Genomic DNA, 20,331 nt, shown 5'->3' with positions numbered 1-20,331 from the left:
CTGATGCATCCCAAAACCGCATTAGCTTTTTTCACAGCCATATCACATTGGCAGCTCATAGTCATCCTATGATCAACCAATACTCCAAGGTCCTTCTCCTCTCCCGTTACTTCTAATTGATGCGTCCCCAACTTATAACTAAAATTCTTGTTATAAATCCCTAAATGCATAACCTTACACTTCTCACTATTACATTTCATCCTATTACTATTACTCCAGTTTACAAGGTCATCCAGATCCTCCTGTATAATATCCCGATCCTTCTCCGAATTTGCAATACCTCCCAGCTTTGTATCATCTGCAAACTTTATTAGCACACTCCCACTTTTTGTGCCAAGGTCAGTAATAAAAGGATTAAATAAGATTGGTCCCAAAACCGATCCCTGAGGAACTCCACTGGTAACCTCCCTCCAACCTGACAGTTCGCCGTTCAGTAGGACCCGTTGCAGTCTCCCCTTTAACCAATTCCTTATCCACCTTTTGATGTTCATATTGATCCCCATCTTCTCCAATTTAACTAACAATTCCCCATGTGGCACGGTATCAAATGCCTTACTGAAATCTAGGTAAATTAGATCCACTGCATTTCCTTTATCTAAAAAATCTGTGACTTTTTCAAAAAAGGAGATTAGGTTGGTTTGGCACGATCTATCTTTTGTAAAACCATGTTGTATTTTGTCCCATTTACCATTGACTTCAGTGTCCTTAACTAATTTCTCCTTCAAAATTTTTTCCAGGACCTTGCATACTACAGATGTCAAACTAACTGGCCTGTAGTTACCCGGATCACTTTTTTTTCCTATCTTAAAAATAGGAACTATATTAGCAATTCTCCAATCATTCGATACTACTCCTGAGTTTACAGATTCATTAAAAATTCTTGCTAATGGGCTTGCAATTTCAGGTGCCAATTCCTTTAATATTCTTGGATGAAGATTATCTGGGCCCCCCGATTTAGTCCCATTAAGCTGTTTCAGTTTTGCTTCTACCTCAGATATATGGTAATATCTACCTCCATATCCTCATTCCCATTTGTCATGCTACCATTATCCCTAAGATCCTCTTTAGCCTTATTAAGGGCTGAGGCAAAGTATTTGTTTAGATATTGGGCCATGCCTAGATTATCTTTAACCTCCACTCCATCCTCAGTGTTTAGCGGCCCCACTTCTTCTTTTTTAGTTTTCTTCTTATGTATATGGCTATAGAACCTTTTACTATCGGTTTTAATTCCCTTTGCAAGGTCCAACTCTACTCGACTTTTAGCCTGTCTCACTTTATCCCTACATGTTCTGACCTCAATTAGGTAGCTTTCCTTGCTGATCTTTCCCATCTTCCACTCCCTGTATGCTTTCTGCTTCTTCTTAATCACCTCTCTAAGATGCTTGCTCATCCAGCTTGGTCTACAACTCCTTCCTATGAATTTTTTCCCCTTTCTTGGGATACAGGCTTCCGATAGCTTCTGCAGCTTTGATTTAAAGTAATCCCAGGCCTCCTCTACCTTTAGATACATGCAGTCTGATGAACTGCTGCAGTTACCATTTTCTATATTTTACCAAACTATGCCATTGTATGTAATTCATAGATACTAAGGTCAGAAGGGACCATTATGATCATCTAGTCTGACCTCCTGCACAACGCAGGCCACAGAATCCCACCCACCCACTCCTGCGAAAAACCTCTCACCTATGTCTGAGTTATTGAAGTCCTCAAATCATGGTTTAAAGACTTCAAGGAACAGAGAATCCTCTAGCAAGTGACCCATGCTACAGAGGAAGGCGAAAAACCTCCAGGGCCTCTTCCAATCTGCCCTGAAGGAAAATTCCTTCCTGACCCCAAATATGGCGATCAGCTAAACCCTGAGCATATGGGCAAGATTCACCAGCCAGATACCCAGGAAAGAATTTTCTATAGTAACTCAGATCCCATCCCATCTAACATCCCATCACAGGCCATTGGGCCTATAATTCTAAGCAAATGAATAATATATGGAATATATATATATATATATATATATATATATATATGGAATATGGTTTTAAATTTTTAATCTTAGTGCACTTAGAGGTGATAGGCACATTGTGTAGAAAATGGAATTAAAAAAAGACACAAAAAACTCTAAGTATCTGAAGCAAGAAACTACATGGAATTTTGTCACTAACATTCTGAAGTAAATTTACATGAAGGCTAACATTTAAACTCCTTTATTTTTCAGAAGTCCAGTTTTTCTTTACTCTGTCTTATCATTTACCCAGGTTTGCTCAAAGGATTACAAAACTAAGACTAATGTTTTACATGACAAAACAGATTATCCAATCAATTAAATGACTTAAATGCAAGGAATCTTTTACTTGCTAGACACTCAATATCACTTTTCAATGGTGATAACCCACAAAACCCAGACTGAGAGTTTTGTACCTAGATTACCTGCTCTTCTCCTGCCACCATGTAGCAATGCTGCTGAATATTCTGGATATGAAGATACCTGCAAGTGAAATTGTATTTTTATATATTTGGGTGAAACAAGAGCGCCCTCTTATGGTTTCAGGTTAAGGATTAATACACATAATAGGGTATAAAACCCACAAAAAAAACCCCACCAACGAACAAACACACACACACACACACACCAAAAATTTCCAAAATAATACAGAACAAAATATTGCCCAAGATTATGAGACTTGATCATAAATAGATTGTTTGGACAATCTTTTAACAGCAATATGAGTAAACAAAGTTATTAAAGAGAATGAAATCCTGGCTCAATGAAGTAAATGGGAGTTTTCCAATCAATCAATCAATCAATCAATCAATCAATCAAACAAAATAAATAATCATTCATAAGACATCCATAATTATGGCACTGTTTTCCTCCACCTATTTCTCGCCCTCTGTGTGTTTCTCCGTCCTCGTGTGTCCTTTTTTCCCCTCCCTCCATCCCAGTATAGTCAGTTTGGAAATGCCATTTCTCTGAGCAGCTCCTCCTAGTTTTACAATATTTGGTCTATAAAGATGAGAGGAGCTTCAGGGAGTTGCTGAGCATCTACACTTAGGCCATGTCTACACTAGAGACCTTACAGTGGCATAGCTGCACTGATGCAGCTGCGCCCTGTAAGATCTCCTGTGTACCCGCTCTATGAGGACGGGAGAAAGCTCTCCTGTCAACATAACTAAACCACCACCAATGAGCAGTGATAGCTACATAGTACTGTCCACGCTGGTACTTCTGTCAGTGTAACTTTCGTCACTCAGAGAGGTGTTTTTTCACACCCGAGTGACACACGTTATACCAATAAAAGTGCTAGTGTAGACATAGCCTCAGTCATGCCCTTGCAATTCCATTGACTTCAGTAAGTTTGCAAAGTTGTGACTAAGATCACAATATTTATGTAATCCAATCTCCATTCAACTCTTTTTATTTTAGTAGGTACCATACAGACGGATGGAGCTGTCGAAAGATCGGTCTGATCTGTTGATGCCTGTAGGCCATAGTTTGTCCACTCCAATCTAGCTACACCAGTTTGAACCAATTTAACTCAAATTTCTGAAATAAATTTGTAGTGAATATTCATTTAAGAACAAATCCCAGCTCCACTGAAGCCAATGGGAGTTTGCCAAATTTCAGCACCTTTACTGGTCTATTCCTAAATCCCTCTTAAGCAGAGACTACCAATCATGAAACATTACGGAGTGATTTTGTGATGAGTCCAATCCCAGTAAAGTCAATGGAAAAAAGTATCCACTGTCTTCAATGGGAGCAGGCTCAGGCCTTACGAGCAGACCACCCAATTACTTTTTAACCAGAGAGGAAATTCAAGCCCAAGTCTGCAGAGCTGACAGACTAGACCACTACCCACAAGAGCACTGAGCCCCCATGTGAGAGTTTATTTTAATAAAGGTTTTCCTCTCCTTCAGAAGCCAAACATTTCACATTTGCTGTTGAATGGTGACACCAACCAACAATCAGCCTTTGGTAGGCTGCATGCTAATCGACCTAATTAGGCTCCATGCTGTTATTACATGCAAATGATTTTAAGAGGTGAGAAAACACACTGCAATTTGATATTTAAAAAAAAAATCCAAACTGCATCTGTTATAGGAAAATCATCTTCAGTTCTGTAACAATTCATGAATTTTCACTTGAGTCCCTCAGCGTACAGGGTTAATAGTGGGGATAGGCATTCTTTTAAGTTGATCATTCAAAAATTCAGTATATGGCAAGCCAACGCTCATCATATTAAGCAGCCTCTTCAGCTGTGCCAGAGCAGCACTTGGCACAGTGTTATCATTCCAATCTGCCCCAGCACATCCCTTTGCAGGCAGGTGTTGTGTTGCAGATGAGCCCTTATTTCATTTCCCTCCTCACCAAAGGTCTCAACAACTCCAAAGAGACCAGTAGATGCTGAAGAGCACCACTCAGAGGGGGTCTGATTTATTAACAGAAAAGCCAAAGCAGAACACAAACACCACCCCAAATCTCAACTGGGTAACTACATCATTCTTAGACCATCTATCCCCAACCTGAGCCCAGCACTTGCCTCTACCTAGCCTCTTCCCCAAGGATGCTTTCAGTTCCAGTCTCTGCCCCCAGTGTTAGGCCTCTTGCTCCTACTGAAGTAATATCCCTCCCTGGAGTCAGGGGCTCAGTGGCCATGTGCCAGTCACCAGCAGGAGTGAAAAACAAAGAGGGAAAGTTCTGACTACTTTGTGACATCTGTTTTTAATTCTGAATTGGTATTTTCACTATGTTGATCAATAGAATCACTTTCTGACACCTTCTATGAGTTTCAGTAAATATAATGAAGACATTCTTTACACAGAATATCCCAGGTAACAGCAGTAGCTGCACTGACCAAAAGATGTGTGAGGTATTAAGTAATACATCACATGATTTCCTTTGCTGCACATACAGTACACAATCTTTAGAACTCAGAGAACAAAAGAGATTGTTTATAAGCTTTCAAGACAGGAAGGAACATCTGTTAATGGTGTTTATTACAAAGAAAACAGTATTTACCATTCAGATTTATTAGTCTCTAAGGTGCCACAAGTACGCCTTTTCTTTTTGCAAATACAGACTAACACAGCTGCTCTGAAACCTGTTATTACCATTCAGATGCAATCAAAATCATTCCAGAGCTCCTACAGTCCAGAATCCACTTTAAATATATTTTACTTTCTTTGAAGACTGAAATTTTCTAGAGTTTCCTTATCATTTAAAAGTGATTTCCCCCTTCCCCCCAAAACATTTCACAATAAATATTGGAATTTTTTTCAGCAAGTACAACTCTATTTACAAATGTGTATCATCTACTCACCCTAGGCAGTATGTCCTAGGGCTTTGGATCATGATTTAATGTTATGTTACTCCTATTATCTAAGGATCTTTGTCATACAATTCCTAGTTGTAATTCTCAATTTCCGTGTTGCATTCCTGGAAGCCTTGTATATTAAATTGCAAACAGTGGGCCAAATGCTGAGCAACTCACTATTTTTGTTCAAGCTCTCATTGTCATCACTGGTAGTTTGCCTTAAATTATGAATAAGGATTTCAGCAGAGCCAGAGCTAAAGCTAGAAAGAAATCTGGCCATGCTGTGGAGATTGTAATAGATACAATTACACACAAGAAAAATGTAGAAGGAAAAAGCAAGTTCAGGCTCAAGGATGGCCCCAAGATTTCTGGCCTTCACCCCTATGAAAGATACATATGCAAATTATAATGTCACTTGGGTTCCATTTATGAAGTTTAAAGAAGAAGATTCCACAGCAGCCAAGCCAACATCTCCCCAGTCTGTTTTCTACAGTAAAAGCATAAGGAGAGACATGCTATGAGTACTGGAATGATATTTTATATACTTGTAACTTACACAAGTTCAGTCTGCTTTCACTTCATGCATTTTCCTTAGAGTGGTCTATAAAACAGTCATTTTGAACTACACATATAGTGTGTTTGGTATTTGTTCTTGAAGCTGTATTGGTTTTGTCGAGTTAAAAATATAATAAAAAAAGGTTCAAAAGAGATTAAAAACAGAATAGGGCAAAGAGTTTTCAGCAAATTTGCCAAAAAATGCATTTTGGCAGGCAATGAAACTATTCACAGATATGGGCTAAAAAGAGAGAGAGAGAGAAAATTTCAGAAATGTCAAAATGTTTAATTTTGAAAATGTTGAAACCAACTATTTTGACCAGGGCTGGATCAACCTTTTGTGAGCTCAGTGCCAAACATATTTGTGGGCCCCCATGAAGGCAATGGAGCATGGCAGAGGGAGGTCAGTCCCCAGAGCAAGGGGCCAGCCAGGGGCAATGGGGCATGGCATGGAAGGGGCAGCCCCACTCTGCCCACCTAGTACAAGGGCACTATTTACAAATCGGCAGTTGACAGATGCCTAGCAGCCCACCTGGCCCTGTGCTGCCAGCATGCCCCTTCCCCTCAGGGACAGAGGTCCCCATGTCATACCACACAACATCTCCCCCCTTGCCCAACATGAACACCCCTCCCCAACCCCCTATGGCCAGAGCTCTCCAGACCCGCTATGCCCAGCGCCCCAGCCAGACCCCCTCCACAAATGCACAGCACCATGCACTACACCACCCCTACCCACAGCCCCACCGTAACTGCCCAGCACCCCACACAGAATCCCCACTCTCTAGTGCCCCAACACACACACATCTTCCCCACCCCCTCACAGTCCAGCACCCCCCCAGACACCCACTCCCCCATGCCCTGCCTCTCGGCCACGCTTGCTAGCCCTGCTGGGAGGTGATTGTCTGCCGGGTTGAGCCAGCAGCAAGGCCAGGGCTGGTCCCAGGGCAGAGAATCGCTCTGGCCTCTCGGGAGTGGCATGATCAGCCAGGACAGGGCCTGCCCAGCCAGGCTCCCTCAGGACCCACTTGCCTGGAGGGGATCAGCTAAGCCCCCTACACTGTCTGTCCCCGCAACTGGCCAAGACTGTCCAGGCTTCTGCACCCAGATGGCTCAGCTCTGGGCTGACAGGTGGGACCCCACATTTGGTGGGAAGCAGAGACTGCCCAGAGGGGGTTGCACTGGGTCTGGCCAGGGGGCAGACAGGAGCTGGTGGGTGGGGCCAGAGGGTGGAGAGGAGTCCTTGGCCTGCTAGTGGGCAGGCCAAGAGGAGCAAGTGGTGGGCTGGGGGAAGCCAGTGGGCTGGTGGGGTCTCGGGGCGCAGTGCAAGTGGAGCAGGCCAGGGCCCCTTCTGAGCATGGGCCCGGCTCCGTGGCGCCACTGCCGCCATTGTAAAGCCGGCACTGATTTCGACATTTTGTTTTGATCAAAATTTCAAATTGAGATTACATTTCGAAATGACATTTCAAATTGACATTTGAAAAGTTTCATTCAACCCACATGAATTTTTGTTGTTGTTTCATCGTGGCAAGAAAAAAGAAAAACATTCAGTTTTACATCAAAACTAAATACATTTTTACTTTTTTTTTTTTTTGGTTGGGCTACCGAAACCAAAAGTCAGTTATTCACTTAGCTCTAATTAGAAATTGAGAGCTCAATTAAGGATAATGAAAATGGAATAAAGGACACAGAACAAAAGAGACTTCAGCAAAGAAGAAAGATAGTAGTGGGGATATGTTGTGTAACTGGGAAACAGATCAGAGTTAAGGAGTTGCAGAGTTGGGCACTGTCCTTATCAAAGTAATTATGAGTAAGACTGACGATAGCAGAGATCTTAAATGGTGAAGAGAGGCAAAGAGGACTAGAAAATAAGCGTATCAATGCTATCTACTTTTAAAGTCAGCTCGGGAAATAGCAGTCATAAAAGTGAGGCGGATGGAGTAGCTTTTCTATCAAACATGTTAATTTCATTCCACTGAAACCCCATGCAAGACTGTAAAAACAGAAATTGTGCAGGTGGCTTACATGTAAAGTTATTATCTTAATGAGAAAATGTGAAGGGCTGGAGAATAAACATAAAGGAATAATTATTTCATAGAGCTGTAAATTTAACAGAACACAGGCCTAGTAAGGACATAAACAACTGAAGATCAAAGATTCATGGATCCCATTCATTGGAATAGTGACTGGAAATTTATTAGTAGAGTTCTCTTTTTTTAAAGCCATCTCACAATAAGTGCATAGTTTAATGTCAGCTTAAATTATATCTGCAGTTTTCAGACAGATTCACTCACTTTTTCAGGTTTATACCTGACACATTGACAGTTTCTAATCAATGGGATACAATTCCCTTTGAGAGTTATTAAAATATACCTTGCATTTAAATGCAATAAAAAGCATGACTGAACATGCCTCTGTTCTTCATAACACATAAATACCACATCTGGTCCATAAAAAAACCCATGCTTTATACAGCGGTTGTATGGATGCCAGATCCATATTATTACATAGAACTGGTTTATCCATTTAGACTAATTTTCCAGATGTTTTATAACTTGTAGACAAGAGCGTTGTCAAAACTGTTGCTGAAGTTCATTCATTTCAAGGGGAAATGGGGAGAGATGGTGTGTTTAGCTACATGGAACATTTCTGCAATATTGCTAATGGTATGTCATGTGATACTGATGAATGACGTGTGATGGGGAGTCTCATTCACCCATTACATTGAAAGGGATACATTTAAATAATGATAACAGCTAAAATATCTATGGCTGTCTTTTAAAGATGTACTTAGTTAATATTTCACATGTAAATGCAGGCACAAATAATGAGGCAATGTTTACTATGAGCAGAAAAAGCAACTAATGTAATTGAAACTGGAAATATTAGTGCAAGCAGTATGCCAGCCTCAAATGTTCAAAAATATAGGAGTCAGGCCTCAGAAAGTCATGAGACTGGCTTAAAAGTCACAAAGATTTTTAAGATAGTAAACATTAGCTTCTCCTTATTTGCTTTGGAACCTGTAGGGTTTGCTTTCAAGCTTTACTCCACAAGCATGAAGCCGGGAACTTTTTTTTTTTTTTTTTTTAAACAAGAGTAGAGATTTTCATGGAATCATATGACTTTTGATGTTGGGGCTTTAGGACAGACACCAAATATTGTGAGATTTGTGATCAAATAGTAAGATCTGGCAACACTGTAACAAGTGAACGCACGGTACGATGAAATACTATGGGCTGTATTTATGCAGGGGGTCAGACTAGATGACCACAATGGTCCCTTCTGGCATTAAAATCTGTTGAGGAAGCAAATGCACATGCAAAGCAGGGATTTAAGAAAAATACCATAGAGTCCATGAATCTTTGTTCAATAACTTCAGAATATTCACTGGAATTGCATCACATCAGACCACACCTTCTGTCCCTGTCTGCACAATCCTCTCCCAAAGGACTAGAACTCTTAGCAGCATGATATACCTATACTATGTGTTAGTTCAGGCACACATGGCTCAAGTTCACTAGCACTGATAAAAGGACAAAACTTTTCCCAAAGCCCTGGTGATTTCATACAATATAAAATGTAAATAACTTCAATGGATACACAAAAGTTGGTAGGAACGAACTACAAGCCATTCATTGTCTAGGGCTCTAACCTTTTTATTTTTTGCCTTTGTGAGTTTAGCTGCTATGTCATTTTACCAAGGAAAGTTCCATTTGATTTCCTTCATTGTATAATTTACGAAGCATGGGATACTTTCATGGATAGAAAATCTGTCCCTATCCCATAAACTGCAACAGTTACATTCTCTTTATTAACTAGAATCTTATCAAAGTATGTGACTAGTGAGTTTGTGTCTTACTACTCAAAATTTAAATAGTCTATGAAATAAGTGTCTCATTTTCATTGATCTCTTGCATAGTAACAAAATGTAGTAATACTTTTTTATTTCGCAAGAATGTATATGAGAACACAGCCAGATCACAATACACACAAAGCCACAATACAATCAGTAACCCACTGCTTGCAAATCAGCGAACAGCAGATCTAGATAAGACTTTAAGAGCTAATCACACAGCAATACAATTTCACTGATTTCAATAGAGTTAGCCCAGGGACTTAATGAAAGACACTAGCGAGTACTGTACTGCCTACTGGCTGAGATTAGACTTTCACTAATAAAGCATTCCTCCATCCTTCATTTGAGTCAAAACAAAAAAGTCACAAAAACTCTACGCTATGTATAGGGCTGTCTATAAATTAGGTAACACATTTTGGTGATTTTCCAAGACCTATGGCTTGTAACACTTTGTAACACTGAAACAAACAAGTACCATTAAGGACCCACCCACCCTCTTAAGTGTTACATAATTTATGGACAGCCCCTATACTAAATGGGTGTAGTCTGCCATTCCAACAGGTTTCCAGGTTGGTCTAACAACCCATATCTCATTCACAATCAAGGAGCTAGATGCACCTTTATTCCCCCTCTCTGGTTACTTGAAGACACCTACTCTAGGCTTCTGACTCCTCATCCATCACTTCTCTTGGGCAAAGAGTTCCACATCTCTCTCACTCCTGACCAGGGTTTTTCCAAGCTGCACAGTTCTCTGCCTATTCTGCAATATCTCCTGCAAGCCAGACAGCCTAAATAGGCCACTGTCTGTGCTTTGCTTTTTTTAAGAAGCTCATGAACAGCTGTAATTGCAGCAGTTGTAAGTTACCACTCAGCCTTTTTTAAGCAAGCACATTTATTCTTAAGGTGAAAGGATTACAGAGAAAACATATTAAAAACAATAAAAGAACCTACACACGTTAATGAGCTTACCAGAAATCACAGCAAGGCTCTGATAGAAGTCAGTTCACAAAGGGGTTTTGCTGTGGTTACAAGTTCGTTACAGCCTTAGAACTTCACAACCATGAATAGTTCAGTCTTTACTGTGTACAGTGTGGGACTCTGAACTTCAGATTCCAGGAACAATCATCAGACAAAGGCCCACTACTCAGAATGTAGCTTCAGAAGGCTGGGTTTTGCATATCTGAGGTGGGGAATTTCCAATCCCCTCCACAAAATATTTCCCAGGAGATCCACTTCACACACATTGTCCCAAAAGACCATTCTTGTCTCCACATTGTTCAATATAGTCCCGTGATCTTCCAGGCCCACAATAAGCTTAGGGGGAAAGGCTGGCACAGGGGTGGGGCTTTGGGTGGAAGGGGCGGCACAGGAGGGCAGGCCCACAGTTCAGGCACCAGAGGCCCTCCCACTTTTAGGTAGCTTCCACTGCTTCTGTTTACATGGCTCTCCCACACAGCAGGTGTTCTTCACATTTACCTTAATGGTGGCAGGCAAGTTACTATATGCTCTGTGGATGTGTAAGGGCTGGGTAAGAGGGAAGTTGGCCCTCTCTGATGTTCGCCTGAGTGGTCAGTAGGGAGATGATGTGGTCAATTCTCCCCTAAATGATTGACTCCCATGGTTGGGGGGAGAGGGGAGAGATGAGAAGGCAGGTCTCTCCAGGTCAGTGGAAGGTTGAACTGGGGTGAGTCTATACTGGCTGGTATGTAGGAAAAAAGGCTGTAGGCTCCCCCACAGTGCCAGTACCAGCTGTTCAGACCTATGGCTGGGCAGGCTGTCACCAGTGGGAACAGGCAAGCTGTAGTGGTTAGAAAACTCTACTCGGCAACAGCAAAGTTTTATTTCCTCTCTGCCCCCTTTGTACTTCTGGAGTGGCTGGCAGGGAAATGGGTTGCCATGTGGGGAACCCACTGTGTGCACCTACAAATAATGGTGCAGAGTGTGGGGGGGGCGGGACTTTTGCAACAGCTGCTGTAGTCACAATAGTGGTTGCCCTCTCTGAGGGCTGAAAGTAGAGTGGCCTTATCATTTTACCTCCATTTTGCCATAACAGTTTTCCCACCTCCTCCCATAAATTATACCCAATTTCTATCCACAACTATCACTCCATTATGCTTAGCCAGATGATTCTTTGGAATACACCCTACATTTCACTGACTCATTTTATGTAAGACTTGTTAAGGGGGTGGGTCTCTACATCGCCCCATCTGCCTGTTTCAGAAGTGGAGCACAGCTACGTATGTTTTAATTTTAGCAATCAGTTTTTATTTTCAAGGTTTCCCCAAGGCAAAGGGCTAGAAACTTTAAGGTAAATGCCTAGATTCTTCTGTACAAGATCCAGAGGCCATGTCATAAACATATAGCTCAGGCTGCATAAAATCCCCCCTTTGTAAAGGGTTAAGAAGCTCAAATAACCTGGTTGGCACCTGACCAAAAGGACCAATAAGGGAAGAAGATACTTTCAAATCTGTGGGGAAAGGTTTTGTTTTGTGCTCTCTTGATGTTCTCTCTGGGACAGAGAGAGACCAGGGCAGGAAAAATACAACTCCTAAAGCCATACCTGAAACAAGCATCTAAGATTACAAATTGTAAGTAATAGCAAGGAAATGCATTAGGTTATCTTTTTTTTCGCTTGTGAATTTTCCTTATGCTAAGAGGGAGGTTTATTACTGTTTTTTGTAACTTTAAGGTTTTTGCCTAGAGGGGAATCTTCTGTGTTTTAAATCTTATTACCCTGTAAAATTACCTTCCATCCTGATTTTACACAGGTGCTTCTTCTACTTTTTCTTTATAATAAAGTTCTGTTTTTAAGAACCTGATTTTTAAGAACCTTTTTAGTGTCCTAAAAGCCCAAGGGTCTGGTCTGTGCTAGTTTACCTATTTGGTTAGTGTATTATTCTCAAGACTCCCCAGGAAAGGGGGTGAAGGGACTTGGGGGATATTTTGGGGAAACAGGAACTCCAAGTGGTCCTTTTCCTGACTCTTTGTCTAACTCACTTGGTGGTGGCAGCAATACCGTCCAAGGACAAGGAAGAATTTGTGCCTTGGGGAAGTTTTTAACCGAAGCTGGTGGAAATTAGCTTGAGGGGGTCTTTCATGCGGGTCTGTACCCTAGAGTTCAAAGTGGCAAGGGAACACTGACAGGCCAGCTCTGTTAACAGGATCAGACATGTTCCCTCCAGCTCATCAATGATTTCTGCTTGCAATACTTTTTTTTAATTTCCATAGAAATGAAAAGTATTAATAACTACTGTTACTCATTTTTAAAATGTCAGTTGTGGGCTGTAAAGTTACACAAGACCTTATTACAAGCATAGATAAAAATATGTTCCCTGTCCTAAAGAGTTTACAATCCAAACAAGGAAAGACAATCAAGATAAAACTTTGGAGAACAGTCAGATTAGGAGTGAGATTTTGTGCTGCACTTCTAAGGCCCTGTCTACACTACAAAGTTTTGTTGGCAAAAATTATGCTGCTTTAATTAAAACAGCTATCGCATGTCCATGCTAGCTCTTTGTGTGGGCAAAGTGCATCCGCATCTAGTAACAACTCTTGCACTGACAGAGAGAGCAGTGCACTGTGGTAGTAACCCACTGTGCAACTGGCCACAGGCCACGTGCTTTGGGAAAGATTTGCAATGCCTCATGGGGCAGGTACAGCATCACAAGATGCAGGTTTCTCAATCCCATCGCTCCAGGGGCATCTTAGTAGATTGTCATGTCAGATGCTTTTCACCTGAAGTGGGGGGCAAGGAAGGGAGAGGGGTGTGTCTGGGGCCAGGGACACAGCAGGCTGGCAGACCTATCCTGAGACGGGGGAGGGGGACACCCCTCCCGCACGTCAGACCCCAACTCTGGTTGGCACAGCAGTCTCTCCTGAAGCAGCCCGCTCTGCCTGCCCGCCTGCCTGCGGTTCTGTGATTCCCTCTGAGTTCTCCCACAGCCTTTCAGTTTCTTCCACGCTGAGGAATGTCAAAGCAGCCCAGCAGTCTGCCCCCCGCCCCTCAGCACAGGAGCAGTCTATGCTAATGATTTGCTCTGTGTTCCCCAAAGGGAGCAGCAGATCCTTTCAAAGCTCCGGGAAGTGAGGGGCGCATGCCTGCAGGGCGGCAGAGATCAAAACAGTGAGCAGAGCGGTCACTGCAGACATTGTGGGATACTGGTGGAAGCCAGTTCTGTCGACAAAACAGACAGCAGGGTCCACACTGACCCTTTGTTGCTTTAACTTTGTGACAAAAAGCTTTATGCCTCTCATTGGTTTTATTTTGTCGGCAAAACAGCAGAGTTTTTCTGCCAAAATTAGCTTTGTAGCGTTTACACCTCCTGTTTTGTTGGCAAAAGGCAGCTTTTGCCGACAAAACTTTGTAGTGTAGACAAGGCCTAAGAGTACACCTACACTGCAAAAAAAAAAAAAAAAAAAAAAAAAAAAATACCCTCTCCCCCCCGCCCCAAACCCTGCAGCAGCAAGTCTACAGACTCAGGCTTTCAGGGGTTGTGCTCCAGCACTAAAAATAGCCAGGAAGATATTCCATCTTAGATCTGAAAACCCATTCCCCACTCTGGAATTCAGAGCCTGAGCTCCAGACCAAGAGGGAATGTCTACATGGTTATTTTTAAGCACTGTAGTGTGATCCCCAGGAGCCCACCTATTTAGAACCGGGGTCTGAGACTTGCTACTTCAGGGCTTTTTTTGCAGTGTAGACGTACCCTAAGAGAGACAGCACAAAACTTGCACCCCTGGGGGGAGGAACAGTGGTGGAGGTGTCTTTATGCTACCTTTGTAGTCCAATTATTCCAGGCTGGCTCTTGGCATAAGTTACAGCACCTCCCCAGGGTACTTTATGGCTTAGCAGCACAAAGCTAGAATGGCCCATAGGGGAAGATTACTTTAGCAGAAGCAGTTGATATCAGCAGTAGCATGGAAGCATGGTAATGTCACCACAGTTGATGCTGCATCTGGATTCACCATTTAAACCTCTTTGTAACTCACACCATGTGCCTTTAAAAAAAAATTAAAACACTCTCAGTGGTGCCTTGGAATTTCATAGTCTATTTGGCATACCATAACATGTTCCTGTTCCATGAGTAGGGAGGATCCTGCATTCATGCTCCAGCCCAAGCCCAGATGTCTACACTTCAACTGTAGCCCCGCAGCCAGCAGAGCCCACAAACCCAAGTCAGCAGATACAGGCCAGCTACGGGATGGTGTATTGTAGTGTAGACATACCCAATGAGACTGGAAAATGCTCTGCTACTAACCCTAGCTGCTCTTCCCCCAGTTCCTTGGAGAACAGCAGAGGATTCCCCACCACAATCCTGCCTTCTCCACACTTACTACCCCTACTCCATCCCAGTACTACTCTCTCCTTTGCCCTCCAACATCTCTCCTTTTCCCCAATTTACTAACCCCTACAGGATTCTATACAAATAAAAGCTAAAAAAACCAGGAAGTTCCCACAATCCAGAACTTATTTAAGAAGCAGACAAGGGTAAAATCCAGCCACAGAAGCCTTTCAAAATAAGGAAATCACAAGATCAGGAAACCTTTAACATGCCTCCCAGGGGCATCATTTGAGAAAAATTCAGGAAGGGAGGGGGGAAGTTGTGTCAGGGTATAGAACACTAAATGTGATTATATTATATCCTGCAAAGTCAGAGGGGGGAGGAGCAAAAAGTGATGCATATATATATATCTATGAAAAGTCAAACATAACTGCCCCTCTTTATCCCATATTAAATGACATCCCGATGTCTCACCACCCACACATCCCATTAGCTACTCCCACCAACAGAGGCCACACCTCCCCAAATAACTCCATTTTACCTCAAAAAAGTTAAAACAACAAACACTCCAGTCACATACAATACATTTCACTAACATGCACTACAGCACAAATCTTGAACTCTAACCTTATCCACAGTGCATGTACATGTCATGTGTGCACTAGCGAAGTAGGTGGTTTCTTATACTCTTAAGGGAAGCATGAGGATGGAGTTCCTTGTTTTGAATGGTTTGTGTTGTTATGTTTCTCCTACTCACCCGTATCTGTTTTTAATGAAGTTTTTGTTTGTGAGAATCTCATCATATACAGGATTAATTAACATAAATGTGGCTGATTCACATTATTCATGAACTTTTTACATACATCTATCTGGCCAGTTATTTACGGCAAACATCATCATTTCTGACTCCTTTGATAAGTGCTTTTAAAGATATGCAACTTTCAGCAGCATGGATTTAGGATCCATTTAAGTCTTGGTCTGTGTCCTCTCCCTTGATCAAGGCAGTACAAAGAAAGAGCCTTGCAGAAATGTCTGCCTAAAGTATACAAAAAATGCAGAGGCTCACCTGCCCACCATTTTCTATCCTCACATTCCTTTCAATATCTCAGCAGACCTAGCCCACTTTTACAATATCTTTATTAATATTTAATGTACCGTTAATACGCTCCCTGGATTCCCCCGAGAAGCTGTCCATAAAGTGCCTTGGGGTCTTTTTTTGTTGTTGTTGTTACATTGTCACCTTCTCATCCAACTACTTGTACACAGTGATCAAAATGTCTAAGGCCCCAAACCTGCAATTTGTTGCACACAGGCAGACTGCTGTGTTCCATGGAACTTCCACTGATGTCAGTGGAGGTCCATGAGGATCCAGCTGTCCATCCATGTGCAATACATTGTACGACTGGGGCCAAAATCCATTAAGTACTCCTGAATTCCACAGTCCTTTATTTAACCCTACATGTCTTCTCAGTCTTAAAACCACAGCCACCAGACGGAATATGGAATCTAATTACATTGCAAAATTGCAAACACAAAACAGTATGAAAAAAACCCTATGCAAGTCCTAACCATTTATGGCTATTAAAGATTAGAAAGCAAGGGTCTTTATGAAGGCCAGATCATCAGCTGAAAGTAAAGTCCCAAGAAGACTCTGTGACCCTCTGTACCCCAAAGCAAACACCCTGACACTCCCCTATTTACCATGGTGATATGATTATAATAAGTTTTGTACAAAGTATGCCTTGTGACGTATCATTCTAAAAGTCTTGATCTGTTGAACATTAATATCCTGTTGAACTGTATGTGCTGTCATTGTATGTGAAGTTATGAAGTTTTGCTCTGTGTATGTTACTGAAATATGTTGTGAGGTTGGGAACACCCACAACTAGCCTTTCTGGTATAATGATGGAGAAGTTAGACAGCGCTAATGATCACATTAAGGGGAATATACACTCAAAAGGACTATCACAGGAGCTGTGTGCAATGAAGACTTCTCAGAGGGAGCATGAAGACAATGGAAGGTGCTTGACGGGGCGGGGGGCCCTCCATGTTATGAGCAAAGTCCTTTCCAGCAAGCTGGAAGAAGCTATAAAAGAGGGGAAGTGACATGATCACTTGGCCTCACTTCAAACTGAACACCTGAAAACACATCTAGAAGACAAAGACTTGGACTGGGGAGTGGTTCCAGGTGGGAAAGGAGGAATCCCAGCCTGTGTATGGAAGATAGTGAACCGTTTATACCATCAGGGTGAGACACTGCTTAGTTCAAATCCTGTCTAGTTTATAGAACTTAGATTGCAATTTTGTTGTATTTCTTAGGTAATCTACTTTGATCTGTACATTTATTACTTTTAATAACTTAAAATCTATCTTTCTGTAGTTAATAAATCTGTTTTATATTTTACCTAAAAACAGTGCGGTTTGAGTTAAGTGTATGAAAAATCTTAGCTCAGTTAACAAAAACCTGGTTATGTCCTCGCCACATTGAGGGAGGGAAGGACTGGGTAATAAACTTACACTGGTCAGGCTTTTGACCAGGGCAGGATGGTACAGTTCAGGGATGCAAGGCTGGGTAGCTGGGGGAACTGACTGGAGCCTCTTTACTGTTGGTTCATGAGTGGCTGGAAAAAGTATTCATGTCATTCAGCAGGTTGCGTCCTTGCCTGTGGATAGTTGTGTAACTGCAGCACTTGGCTGAGGTTTGTAGCTGGTCACAGCATCACAGTGAGAGAGGGAGCCCAGGCTGGTGACACAGAGGGTTCAGCATTACCCCACTTCTAGGTTGCACTCGAGAATGCCCGTCACAGACTCCAGCTACATTCCTAACCAGGACTCTGGAATAGTTAGAGCCTGCCACAAAATGGACTACCATCTTAAGTTTTATAATTGACCCAGTGCATGCTGGGAGAGAACTTTGGGACTTTATTGAATGCTCTGTACATACCCTACCAAGATATTCTCGATATAAGGTAGTTATTTTCTTTAACAATGAATCTTGGAATATTAATTCAAGAAGCTCAGTGATCTTAAACACTATATCATTTGTTTAAATCAATTTGACAAGCTTGTATACAGACTATATGGGGAGTTGCATTGCATTACCTCGGGATTGTTTTTGTTTTCTGAGAGATGGGCCCAACCTCCCACTCAACTGACTACAGCCTCTAATCATAGAGTCAGTACAACCTGCATCAGCGCTGAGCACCATCCTACTTTGCTGAGAAGATCACACACATTTGGCAAGCCTTCTCTAACAGCATGGATCTGATCTGCCTGCACCCACCAACCAATATCCCACTTGCATTCCCAGAATCCAATACATTCACTCATCAAAAAGTTCTGGACACCCTAAAGGAGTCCCAACCCCAGACCTGTGAATCCAGTCCATGCTCTTCCTGGTTTGTGAAAGAGAGGCAGGAACAAATGGTGCCACTCCTGATTGAAACCGTCAACCCCTCATTCAGAGGTGGCACTTTCCTTTCCTCCTTCAAACATGCAATAGTCCTACCAATATTGAAGAAACTCACCTTGGAGACTTCAGTGCTCATGGGTGGTGGGTGTAGCCCCCACTTCGGGGAGGCTAGCCCCTTGCTCCATCCCTTCTGCTTGCTGCCCCAAGCCAGACCCCAAGCCCCTCCAGAGCCCCAAGCCCCCCATTACTCCCCCTTTGGCCAGAGCAATGAGGCCCCCCGTCTGGAGGAGCCCCAGGCTGGCTGGAGGCCTGAGCCCCCCACACCTGCCCAGAGGAGCCCTGAACCCCCCATCCCCCACACTTGCCTGGAGGAGTTCCAGGCCTCCCCTCCCCAGACCCCAAGCCACCTGGGAAAAGCCACAGCATGACAGTGAAGAAGAACCTGAGCTTTTGATATGCCCCATGCAGGTTCCGGGGTGGCTGAGGAGGTGATATCTGATAGCTTCCTGGATTCATCAGTAATCTCTCTGGAATCCAGGGAGATTACTGATTAACCCGGAAAGCTGAATAGCTCATACTACCTCCTCAGCTGCCCCAGAACTTGCGTGGGGCATAATAAAGCAAAAACTTTCCCAGCCAAACCCCGCAACAGGGGGTCCAATGGCCACAGCAGAGCCTCCCCTGGCCTATTATATGTGCTGCCCATGGTGCTAACCAACTATCGCCCTATGTCAAACCTGTCATTCCTGTGCAAGCTCAGCGAGACCTGCTGCTGGCCCCTTCCAGGGCGCAGCATGGTGTCACAATAGGTAGGGACTAGCGTGCCTTAGCCAGGCAGTATCACCAACAGGACTTGTAACAGCCCAGTTGGCAATGCTGAACAGAGCCACTGCGACCCAGTGCCTTATATTCCATGACCCAGTACTGGGTCATGACGCGCAGTTTGAAAACCCTTGCATTAAGGAACCGTCCATAAATTCTGTAACACATTTTTTTGGTGGTTTTCAAGATCCACCCACCCCTTGTAACTCTTCGTAACACTGGAACAAACATGCAAAATTAAGGACCCTTCCAATGCAATACATTATTTATGGCCAGCCCCAAAAATGGTTTGAGTCCTTCCTGGAGGAAAGCACCCACAGAGTAGTTATGGGATACTGCACATCCAACATTAGACCCCTCACTTGTGAAGACTGACAAAGATCAGTTCTGGTTTTGGTTCCTTTCAGCATTATGCAATCAGTAGGTGAAGTGGTCAGATGATATGAACTCAAGTGCCAGCAATATGCAGATGACATTCTACCTATCCTTTACCACATACAACCAAACCCCTCCAGCAAGATAGTCCACTGCATGAATTAGATCAGCTCATGGATGAAGAACAGCTGTCTGAAGCTGAACCAGAGCATGACAGGGATGATGCTGGTGGGCACAAGAAAGTATTTTGAGGAGTTTGCACCCATGGTGCAGTCTCCTTTGATTGAAAGTTCACTCCACAAATTGATTAATTCAATGTGTTGTCTAGATTAAGCACACTTGGATTCCTCGATGACACTGAGCTCTTATATCACAACAGTCGCAAGTAATGCTTTCTACTAGCTCCAGCTGGCGAGGACAATGCCACAGCCTGGTGGATGAAGACCTGGCCTCAGTTATTCATGCCTCCATCACCTCTCATCTGGAGTACTGCAATACGATATATCTGGGCATGAAACCTTCAGTACAAACTCCAACTAGTACAAAACACTGCAGCACATCTCCTCAGCAACACAGGCTTCCGTGAGCACATCAAACCTGTCCTCCATTCTCTACCCTGGCTTCCCATAGAATTTCTAATCAAGTTCAAATTTTCAGTCCATATCTTCAAAATGCTCCATGGCTTGGGCCCAAGATACCTAAAAGACTGTTTAAAGCCCAGGA

At 42.8% G+C, this 20,331-nt stretch overlaps 1 long non-coding RNA gene across 1 annotated transcript in view; it reads right to left on the bottom strand.

The window, feature by feature from the left end:
• Window positions 1-20,331, bottom strand: part of LOC119856270 — a 29,224-nt gene that overhangs the window by 6,422 nt on the left and 2,471 nt on the right. Inside the window, exon 2 of the long non-coding RNA XR_005293229.2 lies at window positions 2,425-2,482. This is a non-coding gene — a long non-coding RNA (uncharacterized LOC119856270). The remainder of the gene's footprint in view (window positions 1-2,424; window positions 2,483-20,331) is intronic.

This window comes from Dermochelys coriacea, chromosome 5, assembly GCF_009764565.3.
Source record: "Dermochelys coriacea isolate rDerCor1 chromosome 5, rDerCor1.pri.v4, whole genome shotgun sequence".
NCBI lineage: Eukaryota > Metazoa > Chordata > Testudines > Dermochelyidae > Dermochelys > Dermochelys coriacea.
The sequence above is the reverse complement of the archived record's forward strand: the minus strand, read 5'-3'. Positions and strand labels throughout refer to the sequence as shown.